The sequence below is a fragment of the Dromaius novaehollandiae genome, chromosome 1 (genome assembly GCF_036370855.1).
Source record: "Dromaius novaehollandiae isolate bDroNov1 chromosome 1, bDroNov1.hap1, whole genome shotgun sequence".
Lineage (NCBI taxonomy): Eukaryota > Metazoa > Chordata > Aves > Casuariiformes > Dromaiidae > Dromaius > Dromaius novaehollandiae.
The window spans coordinates 165,871,266-165,883,489 of NC_088098.1; the positions used below are offsets into that span (position 1 = coordinate 165,871,266).

The window sequence follows — 12,224 nt, forward strand, 5'->3', positions numbered from 1 at the left end:
ATCCAAGAAATCTGCATTGGGCTATCAGATGACCAGGAGACCTTGCACCATTCTGGAAAGACACCTGGGTGCCAGGGTGTGTAAAATGGCACCAAAATCCAAAATTGGATGTTTCACACCTAATGTCCATGCAGACACCTTCGGATAGAGTGTTAGATTTAGGTTTCTTAATTTTGAATGGATTGCCACCCTTGCTTTCAAAAAAGACTACCCATGTTTGCTGCAGGACATTATTGTTACTGTTAAGCAATGATGCAAGCAGTTAAGAAAAACATAGCCAGTGAGCAATATGACAACTTTTATTGGTTCTAGAAAAACAATGGAAGAGACTGCGCATTTATGACACTGTCTATTTACATCTATGCATCGTCCATAAAGTCTTCTGGTGTAAGTTTATGGGTTATTTATTTTCCATCATTGCTTGCTGTTGCTATTACTGCTATTATTATACAGTACTTGATTAAATAGTGTCAGCATTCAGAAATAAACTGGTAAATCGGTTGTTTTGAAAAGTTCCCATTTAACATTTCTTGCTTGCTTTTTTGTATGCTTATGAAAAGAAAACCAAGATGACAAGCCTAATCAATTTATCAAATTCTGTGTTACTTCATAATATTATTCTGTTAAATCTAGTTTATCAAATTCAATGCTAAAAGAAACTATGAAAGACAGAAATAACACATTGACACTGATCGTAGCAAATATAAAAGTCCATATACATTCAATTCAATTTTTATCTAAAAAGCATGAAAAATACAACTCTCCATTTTCTGGAAGTACTCTAATATCCAGGTGAAAGAAAGAGATATTCTGTTCTTTTTTGGTCTCATTCTAGTAGGATAAAGGAAGTTACACTGCTGGAGCATATTTCTGTATCTTTTATTGACATTTTAACATCCATAAATGCATGCTAACTTGTGAGAAAAGACTGTAATCTAGATTTAAAAGTTTCTTCAGCCTTACTACTAAAGTAACATTTATAGAACAGTTTTCAAATTGTGCTGCTTTTAATCTTCTGAAGAGTTACAGATTACACTTCAATTTTTGTAATATTAGTGAAGCAGCCTTCTCAGTGCTGCACTGACCCAATATGTTCTTTATGCTGCGCTGACCCAGTATGTTCTTTATACAGCAACACTTTCTGTAGACAGATATTCAGATTTTCCATTACTTCTACTCTTATAATTAATTTACACCTTCCCTCTTCCACAGAAAATGACTATCTTTTGAAACCCCTGCTAACTTATAGCTCCTGCTTGTTTTATTATTCTGTTGCAAGAAGATAATTTCCATTTTTCCACATCATTTCTATATTTTCAGCTTCTCCTCCAAATTCTTTCAAACTGAAATTAGAGCTTTGCTTTTTTTTTTTGATTATTGCTATCAAAAGTGAATCCATAAATTAAAAAAATAATATGCAGCCTTCTGGTAATTTGCTTATCCATTAACGAGCCCATTAATGAACCCATTAACAAATCAAAAATAGGATTCACAAATCACTGAAAGGCAAACACATGGGTCATTATTCTGAATATGCATTATTAATTAATGGATCTATATAACCTCTGAATGTATTAAATATCTCTTTAGAAAACACAGAGCTTATATGTCTAGAAGAACGTACAAAAGCAATGTGAAGTGGCTGACTGAAGCATACTGAAAGTCTGTGGGCCAGAAATCTCTTGGTTACATCAGTGTAAATCCAGAGTAAGACTGGTGTTTTAAAATTTTCTTGGATGACATGCTTACTGAGCAGGATAATGAATAGAATGCATGTCACCTCAAATATTTAACAGAATTCCAGCTAAACTTAAAGGAGATTCACTTGGTGGTATAAATTGCTTGTGTGGATAAATTTTATCTTGAGAAAATGGAAAATGCAGGGCTTTAGCTGAGAATACAAAAAGCAGTCATGAATATATCTCGTATCTTTTTCCATCCCTGATATACCCTGTCATTCTCTCATTTTTACTCCTCCACCCATATGCCACTTCATTACTGACATTCAGTTCATTATTACATTTAACCAGTAAAGTGGTTTAGTCTTTAATATTTGCAAGTAAGAGATAGTTACAGAAATTGCTTTAAATTAAATTGAATATATTTATTACACTAAGTGAAAGTTCTTTAAGGCAGTTCTATAGAATGGGATAAAATTAGCAGATTCTAAAAACTTTATGAGTGTACTCCATCTTATGATATTTTGAATGCTGTCCAGGTCAAAGAATTTTTGGTAAATTTGCCATGCATTTATATCACAGAATGTTTGCCCAAAGAGATCCTTTTGTGCTTGTAGAAGTTATTTCTGTGTGTCTTCCTATATATGGTCTTGGTCTGAGAACTAAACCTAGAGCCTGCAAGCCTGGACAGAGCACTCTAGCAAGGAATTTGGTTCCGTATGTGCATAAGAGGCTACTCTCCTAGCACCTCGTAGCTAATACGTACAATGCATTTTAGCAGAAGGCTTGGGAATCATCTCATCTGTCTTACTGACATCTAATGAAAGATGTCTAAACCTGAGTTAGTCAGGCTAAACATGCTTTATAAACTAGTGGAGAGGAACAGGAGCTTCCAGAATATGATTTGTCTTGCCAGTCTCAGATACATATTAAGGAGGAGATGAATTGCGCTCTGAAGCTGACATCAACTTAGATGCTTAATGTTTAAATACATAAATAAGGCCAAATGAATCTCAACAGTCATCTCTATTTCTCATATACAACTCATACAAAATTTTACTTCTGTAAAAATTTAAGAGATAAAGCCCTAGACAGGTAATGGGCAAGCAGAGAGAGTACATGCAGCTTCCTGTTTTAATCAAATTATAATTGTAGACCATCTACATGATCCCCTTTTTTCCTGATACTAGGAATATGTAGTAGAAAATAAGCTCATTAGGAAATATCTAGGAAATATTAGGAAATGGGCTATAAAGTATTTTCTAAATATTTGTACGGCTTTCCCAGTACAGTACTGATGAACAATGAAGAGAGAGAGGGAAGAAAAGAATAAGTCTTAAGGGAAGAAAAGATTGAGGTGAAAACAGATTAACTCTAAATGAATAGGCCTAATATTAAACTGGGTTGTTCTTCTGTTGCCTGAGAAGTCTAATAGACAAAAGTAAAAAAAGCTACCTATGAAATATACTTTCTAATATTTAGCCTCTAAAATAATGAAGACATCTAGAAGGTGTCTTTAGAAATTTGGAAATAGTCTGATTTAAGGTTAATGTATTTATTAAAATGTTATCAAAATATTTAGGTGTAAATGAAAGTGAGACATTATTTCCTTTTGGATTGTAACTTTGATGTCTATTAAAAGAGTATTACTAAATGAGTTTATTGAACTTAATTTTCTTGCAGGGCTTGCATTCCAATAGGGTCAATGTCAGAATGTGTCTCTACCTCAATATTTCTTCTACTCTGTCTCACTCAGCAATCAAGAAGTGAATAAAAAGGCTCCAGAAGCTGATTAAAATCCAGAAACACATTTTTCATGGATAAATTTATTGCTACAGCTGCAAATATTACATAAAGTTAATTGTCTTAACTAGATATATGGAAGATATTGTATTTTTTCAAAGAAAACATATGTAGCTTTCTTGAATGGGGTTATGTGATGTTTTCTTGTAAATATAGATGTCAACATTTTCTTGGAAAAACGAGAGACTATAGAATAGTCTTCATGAGTATGTTGTCCTTGAAGGCAAGAATTTTGGTCCAAGAGGCAAAAGAAGCAAGAGCCTGAATCAGTGTATAAAACTAAGACTCGAAAAGCCTGGAGCTGGGAATAGTAAATAGTCTTTTATTTTAGTCAATGCCTACTTAACATAAAAAAAAGAAACTTGCTGAGAAGATAGGACAAAGAGCCACATCAGCTCCTTTCTTCTGAAAGCCTTAGAGGAAGTAATCATTCTTTCTTCCTTGGTCTCCTCATTGGAGTAATGACTAAGTACAGTCCCCTCTTTATTTTCCTGTGAGGCCAGGGAAAATTCCTAAAAAGTAAGAGCTGTGGTTATGCACTTGTCCATGTTTACAGGCAACCCACTGTTTTGTATGGTCTAAATTACTCTAACTATGAACCTATCATGCAGAATGTGAAGAGCACCTGTTGTATTCCAGGAGTCCTTCTTTTATGATATTTCCTTTTGGGTTACCTACATCTTAATCCATTCAAAGGGTGCATTTGTATGCATCTGACTTTCTTTAATTTATATAGAATTAATTTGCTAATGTGGTCTGAAGAAACTTTAGGCAATTTGAAGTTAAGTATTACAATATGTCAATGTTTAGATTTTATTCTCAGTATCAGTTCAAGTCCTATGTTCTATACATGGCTTTAGTAGAATAAGAAGGCCTCTAGATTTATTATTTTGTCCTATAAATACAGAAACAAACAAAATAAATAGGAAAAGGAGAAGAAATAAATATAAGAGTGTGTTTTTATGCTTTCATATACTGTTTTTTATTTGACGAATGTCAGCATAGCTTCTAATGTGGATATCTGAATCTTTAGTCTCAGGTTTTTCCTTAGATAAGAAGACTCCCACATCTGCTTTTAATGTTCCACCTCTTCCTGAAGAGCTTTCTAGAGGGACAAAAAAAGAAAGAGAAAGGGAAACCCTATTCAGTGTGGAAGATGGCAGGAACCCATCTGATAAGCTTAAAGTGCAGAGTACTGTAATTCTGAAAAAGTATGAATCATTAAACATACGATGGAGTTTCCTAGAGCCTTAAGAAAACTGAAGGTAAACTGTGGTTAAAGCTTTTCCAATTCAATATATTTATTTATTTATTTAAATCAGTTACTAGTTGGATTTTACTTGCTCCGAGCCTGTGCAACACAATCTGTTCCGTACGTGACTGTCATGATTGTGATGACACTTTTCTCTGTTCAGTTTACATTTAAAGCTGAGTTAGCTGAGTTTTCTGAAAACAATAATTCTTGGCTGTGTAACTTGAACATCTGAATGTTACACATGGTAATTTTAAAGAGGCAAAGGGAAAATAATTAAAAAGTCCTTATGTCGGTTTCCTATTTTTATAATGAAACATTACCTGTATGGTTCTTAATTTGTAACTTGTCTTACAAAATATGGAGGATTTGCCTTGTTTTCATTTTTTTTTCCCAGTAGCTGACATAATCTTTTAAATACCAGAGTTAGTGCAATTATTAACTTTTTTTCATTGGAAGTACTACATGTTTGTTATAAGTACAGGTTTTCTTCTCTCTTTTGGCTGGAATACATTTATTTCTGGAGATATTTAAAAGGTTGGGATTTATGTCCAAGCGCTGTTTAAATTATTTGATTTCCTACCTTTCTCCTTTTTCTTCTGCATATAGATATGTTCAGGGCTTAACTACCTCTCTCAGTACCATCTACAGTCATCAATTTTACTCCCAATATCTGTAATTGTTTGTGCTGCCAAAACTCTTAAAATGCCTACTTAGAAATATTTTACTCTACTATTTTAATAACATATATTTTAGCTAAATGCAGGAAGCAAAAAACACAAATAGACTGGAAAGAATAAGAAACTACAGTTGCTGATCCACAGAGTTCTCAATATGAAGTACCTTTTTTCAAGTCTCTCCATGAAAAAGGAAACAAGGATAAAATGTTGCTGAAAAAGAAACAAGTGGTCATATAGCAGAATCTTTATTGGAGAGTGAATGTAAAATAGAATATCCGTGGATTCTGTAACTATAAATTTCTGAGGATTTTTTAATATAAACATAAAGCTGTTAACTTTAAAATATTTTTTAAAAGCTAAACTTGATTACAGAAAGTGTTAATGAAGATGAAACTGAAACCAGTGGTGAGGTCCAGTCCTAGTCTCTATGTATACTTTATCATTTCTTGCTTTTATGCTAGTTTGATAAAATAGCTGGAGAGCTATTAGAGTTGTTTGATAATGGGCTAACTGGATTGTGCTCCTCTGTTTAAGCCAAAGGATAGGCAGCAGGAGACTGGAACAGGTTAAGACTAGCAACAGAGTTTGGCACATATTGGGACCTGAAAGTGGAGACTAGAGCTAGGGAAGCCATAAGGAAGAGTATCTCCATAGCCAGGTGAAGGAGAGAGAAAGCCAAAACAGAGTGTTGAGGAATGTTAAAAGGGCCACCACCTCTGGCAGGCTTTGGGATCGGGGGATCCCTCCCCCCCAGCTGCGGAGCCCAGTGTGGTGCAACTGGGGACCTGGAGGGCTCTCCATTGATGGACGCGACTGCTGCTCTCCTGTCGGCAGGTTCAACCAGTAGTGAGGCTGAGTGTATATCCCAGAGACGCACACAAACACACACAGAGGACACTGACAGGGCCGGCTACACAGACTGCTGCAGACAACGTGCTGCCTTCAGCGACATCCACGTACATTACTAGAACTGACATAAAACATAAACACAGGTAGCCAAGTCCCCGTCCTCCTTTCGAGCTAGTAGAGACTGAAGTTCACTAGTGAAAATGCACACTCCCTAATTCCCTAGTTCACAAGCATATGCACATTTGCAGATCCCTCAAATATCAGCATGAACCCTGTGCCCATCTAATATCCTTGCTTGGATCCTGGGCCCCCTGCCTGCTATATGGGCCTGCTACTCATTGGCCAGTCCAGCTTGACTTTTGCTAGTGAATTACACACACACACACACACACACACACACACACACAGTTAGGGAAAAATACAAATGCACTATCCCCATTCCCCCACTCCCTGGAGCTGCTGTGCAGGGATATGGGCACCATGACCTGTGGTCCCTGCTCCAGCCACTGATGCTGAGTCACTCACTGACTTCACTCACCCAGGCCCACAGTACCTGGTCTGCAGGCCCAGGACAGATGGGCCCTGTGACCCCAAGTCCTGCACCAGTGGCTGACGCTAAAGGACTTCACTCACTCCAGTTGCTGGCACCACAGACATGGCAGCCACCATTGCCCGAGGTCTGATCCTGGTTGCTGGTCCAAATTCACTCACCCGTGCTTCTCCAGTTGCTGGCATCTAGACCTGATGGCACGCACACATGGGATAGAGAGTGAGATTACAAAGAAGATAGCTGAGAAAAGATTTAATAAGAAGATAGGATTGACTGTGGTGGTCAGGTGTAGGGCAAGTCAAACAAGTGTCCTGACTGGCAACTGCTTACACGCAACAAGCCCTTCTTATACTTCCCATCTCTATTCCCCTCTATTCCTCCCCTTCCCCCATATTTCCTTAGAAAGTTTAGCATAGTCTCACAGGCCCCCCGGCCTTATTTAAAAGTTGTTGTGCTTGTCTTGTTTCGTCCTCCTTATGGTTATAAACTCCAGGTTGGAGATGTTTGCAGTTTCTTAATGGCCCATTATTACTGACTGAAAGATTCGCTCTTCATCATTGTCTCTTTATCCCTTGTCTACGAAGTCTGTGTCTCTGTAAGTCTTAACTTTATTATTTCTCCCTTTACTTATTGTCCTCCATTCTACATATCCTTACACAGAGGATTTTCCCAAAAGTGAAATAAAGGTATGACAAACGTGAATATTGCAAAAGTGACAGCAGTCAGGACTATTGGTGTCATGATATTCTGTTTCTTTTCCAGATCAGAAGAACTTGCGTGTTTGAAACTTGCTCATTTTTCAAACTATATTAATTAGTATAATAAAAGTGATTATCTCTTCCACTTACCTTACTTCTCCCAGAGGTGGCAAGCAGATTTCCAGATGAAGGAACCACAAGGAGGAAGAATAAAGTACTATCCCAGGAATGATACTAGCTGTATAAAATGTGAGCATCAAAAAGGAAAGTTAAAAGTAGGTGAGGATGTGCTACTCAGATTTCGGCAGCTAGAAGCTGAGAAAAAGTTGCAGCTTCAAGAACAGACAGGCAAAAAGAATGAACAAAGAAGAATTATTAAAGAGTAATATTGCAGGGAATTACAGCATAAAAAAACTAACAGAAAAAAAGGGAGATACATATGTAGTGAGATTAAGATCTTGTACCCTTTCGTACCTCTTAAATTGGGTGTTAAGCAAAATACTTTCAGCATAGACAGTGATCCAAGAATGCCTGTTTTCCAGTTTTAGCTCACCTTTTAGGCACCTGAAATCAATAGGTGCCTTCCTGATTAGCCAGAAATCTCTCTAGTTGTAGTGAGGAGTGAACATGATCAGAAACATATCTCTCTGAGGACACAAGCAACCTGGCTTCTGCCAAATCCAGATTTAAAAGGAGAGGCACGAGTTTTGAGCCTGTTTTAGCAAAGTGCTTAAACCACAAAGCTTGGATAGAGGAAGCTCATGTCTTCCTTTTCATGGATGGCTTCTGTGTTTTAATTGCTACTTCATAGTAAAATATGTCTTTCTGCCTTGTGGTACTTGGTAGTTCAGCATGAAGATTTCCTGATGTGGTACTGCTTTGCCCGAGGAATTCAGTCTTAAAGAAGAGTTGTTAGAAATACAGACAGTGACATAGTCAGATGCATGCAGAAATGGCTTAATAAACTGAAGCAGAAACAAAGAAGGCTAGTGACATATGCGTAGTTTAAAACTGTCTCAAGAATAAGATGTTTTATAATGGCAAAAGCAAAGCAAATGCACAAAGAGAAATATTTATGACCAGGAGGAAGATATTACTGCATAAAGAGAGAAAGTTTTCACAGTATACATAGGTTGAAACTCAGATTCAAGATCATCAAAGAAAGTAGAAATGAAAAAGTGTTTACAGAGATTATAAAAAGCCAGATTCTAAAACATCTGTGTGAGAAAAGAAACAATGTGGTAATAACAGGTTATATGCAATTGTTTAAATTGACAACACATTGAATAAATAAATTGAATCAGAGAAATGTTAATTATTGACACATAAGTAAGTGATGGAAAGCTGCAGGGGTTAAGAAATGCTAAAGGAAAAATATAGGAGAAGAAAAACAGAAAATATTTGGAAAGCTTTAGACAAAACTTTTTTCTAATAAATTAAAGAAGTGTTACACTGAAAATAGAGAAGAATGATTTCAGTAGTAAATATCTGGAAACCTGTCACTGAGTTTAGTCCCTTGCAATCACCTACTCCCAAGCACTCAAAGTTCTATACAAAGTATCTGTAAAATATCTGCTCTGAATTCTGCCACAGTCCACAAAGCACTTTCCAGTTCTACAAAGTAAGGAAATCTATATACATAATTTTTAAAAAAGGAAAGTCAAAGCTGTGATGTTCTGTGAAAAGGCAGCAAGAAAGGTCCTGCAAGTATTCTACATTGTGCAATATGAAATTTGCTGGTCTCCATGACAAAGGGGAAAGGAGAATAATCCTGGACAGTTTCTCAGAAGTGTATGTGGTAAGAAACAACTTCTATGCCAAAATCTGGTGATCAGCTAAACACTGAGTACATGACTAAGACACCAGTGAGGAAACTTTGTGATATTAACAACCATGAAAACATCTATACATTCTGCTATACATGTTATCTTTTTCAGTGATTGGTCTCTAATGTTTGATAGTAAAGTGAAAACGGTAAACAGTATTTAACAAGGGGAGAGAAAATAATCTTCCCAGGCTGCTATAAATGATAAGCAGAGGCATGAAATATGGATTTAGTATAATACAGATATTTTGACAAGTAGAAGTCCAGCTGCATCTCACTGTAGGGCTATTTGAAATGGGAATAAAAGAGGGACTACAACTGGAAAAAAGCTCTTAGACACTGCCTTTTTTTTCAGATTAGAAAAAAGTCATAAAACTCAAAGTTTCAAAGTTTGTTTGACATTTTTTATCAAACCTTTTCATTAAAGAGACTTGAACAAATATTTTCTGAAAAAAAAGTGAAGTTTTTTCAGGTATCGTCGTAAATCTCCAGTTAGCCCTTTGTGTTTATTTAACTTACTGTATTACCTCCAATGAATGGATAGTAGCCTAGTCTACACAAACCCTAAGCCATGTTAGTGGTCTGTTACAATCCTGACTGTAATACTTTATGAACTCTCTGTATTTGTAGACACAGTAAAAGCAGTTAAAATATTCAGTTCTCTGGCCTATCTCCCTGCCAGAGCAGTATTATGCTCTGTGAGATTTTTTCTTTTGTCTTGTGAATGATGTTATTTAGTGTGCCAGGCACTGCAATTTCCAGTAATTCCCTCAAGAAACCATTTTATATCTCATTATGGGGAACTCTTTTATATAACAACTTCTTAAATTTATCTGCTTACTCCTATTTATTTTCCTTGCACCTGCTTAAGGTACCTTCTCACTCCTCAGTGCTAAAATTGCCATCTTTCTTTTTAATCTTTTAGCTAAGCATTATATACTTAATCTCTTTAATACATCCTCATGTGTCAATTCTTTAGGCACCTTCTTCTGAACTCTCTCAAAGTATTGATTAACTTTCTGTTAGGGAACTACCCAGAAGAGAATGGAATATGCAGACATGGGCCCAGTCTCTCCATGCTGAGGCATATAACGTAATTATTCCTCCCTGGTCTGATTTCTCTGCAGATTATGATCAGATTATGATTTTTATCATAATATTTACCATAAAATACAGGAAACTCATTTCTAGTGTACTGCTTAATATCTCCTTTAGGTATGTTTTATTGCCACAGCTTAGAGGTTTCTCAGAATCATTATATTCCTGTGTGAGATAAGAGGTAACATGAAGAATTCTATAGAAAGCATGACTGAGATGGTCAGTGCTACCTCTTGTTCTTAACAAAGGCAATGTGATGGCGTTTAAACATTTCAGATATACTGAGGCTGATAAGTGGAAGCATGTAGCAGGTGCAAAATCCCACATGAAGATTAGAAGTAAATAAAGGCAATGATGCTTTAATGAGCTATTAAGCAGGTTATTACACAACAAACATCTTCCTTAACAAAAAAACCCCCAAGAATCACAGTAGGTGTATGTTGCTTCTTTGTTCATCTTTCCATAGAAAATTGCTTTACTTTTTATTCCACTTGTTTTTCTGGCTTCTTTTAACTGCAGTTCTGGGTCACTTTGCATTTTTCTCTCCTCCAAATCAGAGGTTTTGATCATGTGGGTTTGACATTTTAGCTTTTGCAGCTTTTAATAAAGGTAGATTATATTTGATGGGTGGTAATACTGAATTATACAACCTTCAGAGAATATCTTATATGATTTAGAAATGTAATATAGTCATGTGACAGAGTTTATCAGCATATTTAGAACACATAAGCAAGATCTGTCACATCCTTCTAGTGATTACTTTCAGTTTTAAAAAATTCCTTATAATTTTTCTTTGTGAGATCTTGAAAAGAATGAATCTGTGTCATTCTGTTCTTCAAAGGATACTTGCTATCACCTAAACCAGAAAGCAAAATATCTTATCTGCATAAGAAATTATGTTATCACCCATAGCATAATTATTATCTAGTCACTGATGAATGATGACCTTGATTAGACATGGACAAGATTCTCACTCTTTTATGTTTTTTCCACATTCGGATGGAATGTGGAAATGATGCCCAATGTGATGATGCCCAATCTCAGAAGGTTTTACTGGAACCTGAAGATCAGAAAATACTAAGATCCTACTCCCCTTTCTGAAAGATCTTTTTTTTTTTTTTAAAAAAAAATGGGCTCATCAAAATTAAATTATATACCACCAATCTTCATAAATCTTTTCAAAGAATTCTTTGTGTCCAGAAAATAGTCACGGATTTTTAAAACAAACATTTCAGCATTTGTTACTAAATAACAGTAAACATCTCACTTCATCTAAATTCTGTCTTCTGGAGTTAAATCTTATCCAGGCAGCTTGTTCAGGCAAGCATCCTTCTTGGCCTTCAGCTTACACAGTAGAAAGGTTTGCATCTCCTGCAAGTCCTTTGTTTCATACTAGAAACCTATCTTTATGATAAAATCTTTGTTTAGAAAAAGGACCTCTGCAGGTCATCCAGTCCAGTTGTCTGGTCAAAGCAGATCCCATTAGGATGGATTGCTCAAGGCCTTGTCCATCTGAATTCTGAACATCTCCAAGAATCAAGACGTCTCAACCTCTCTGGACAACCCACTCCAGTATTTGATCACCCCCAAGGCAAATTTTTTTGACCTTTGTCTACCAGAACTTCCCATATTCCAGCTTGTGCCTGTTGCCTCTTGTCCTACCACTGTGCACCTCTGAGAAGAGTCTTTAGTATACCCTCCTAACTAGGTGGTTGTAGATAGGAATATAATCTCCCCATAGCCTTCTCTTCCCCAAGCTGAACAACCCCAGTTCTGTCAGCCTCTCTTCA

At 36.2% G+C, this 12,224-nt stretch overlaps 1 long non-coding RNA gene across 4 annotated transcripts in view; it reads right to left on the reverse strand.

Moving 5' to 3' along the window:
- Positions 1–284: 284 nt before the first annotated feature.
- LOC112985405 (uncharacterized) overlaps positions 285–12,224 on the reverse strand; it is a 52,280-nt gene continuing 40,340 nt past the window's right edge. For 3 of the 4 annotated variants that reach the window (XR_010387182.1, XR_010387181.1, XR_010387183.1), the window contains exons 5-6: positions 7,662–7,749; positions 285–7,004 (exon numbers count right to left, since the gene is read on the reverse strand). This is a non-coding gene — a long non-coding RNA (uncharacterized LOC112985405). The remainder of the gene's footprint in view (positions 7,005–7,661; positions 7,750–12,224) is intronic. The other variant, XR_010387184.1, reaches the window with a different exon arrangement.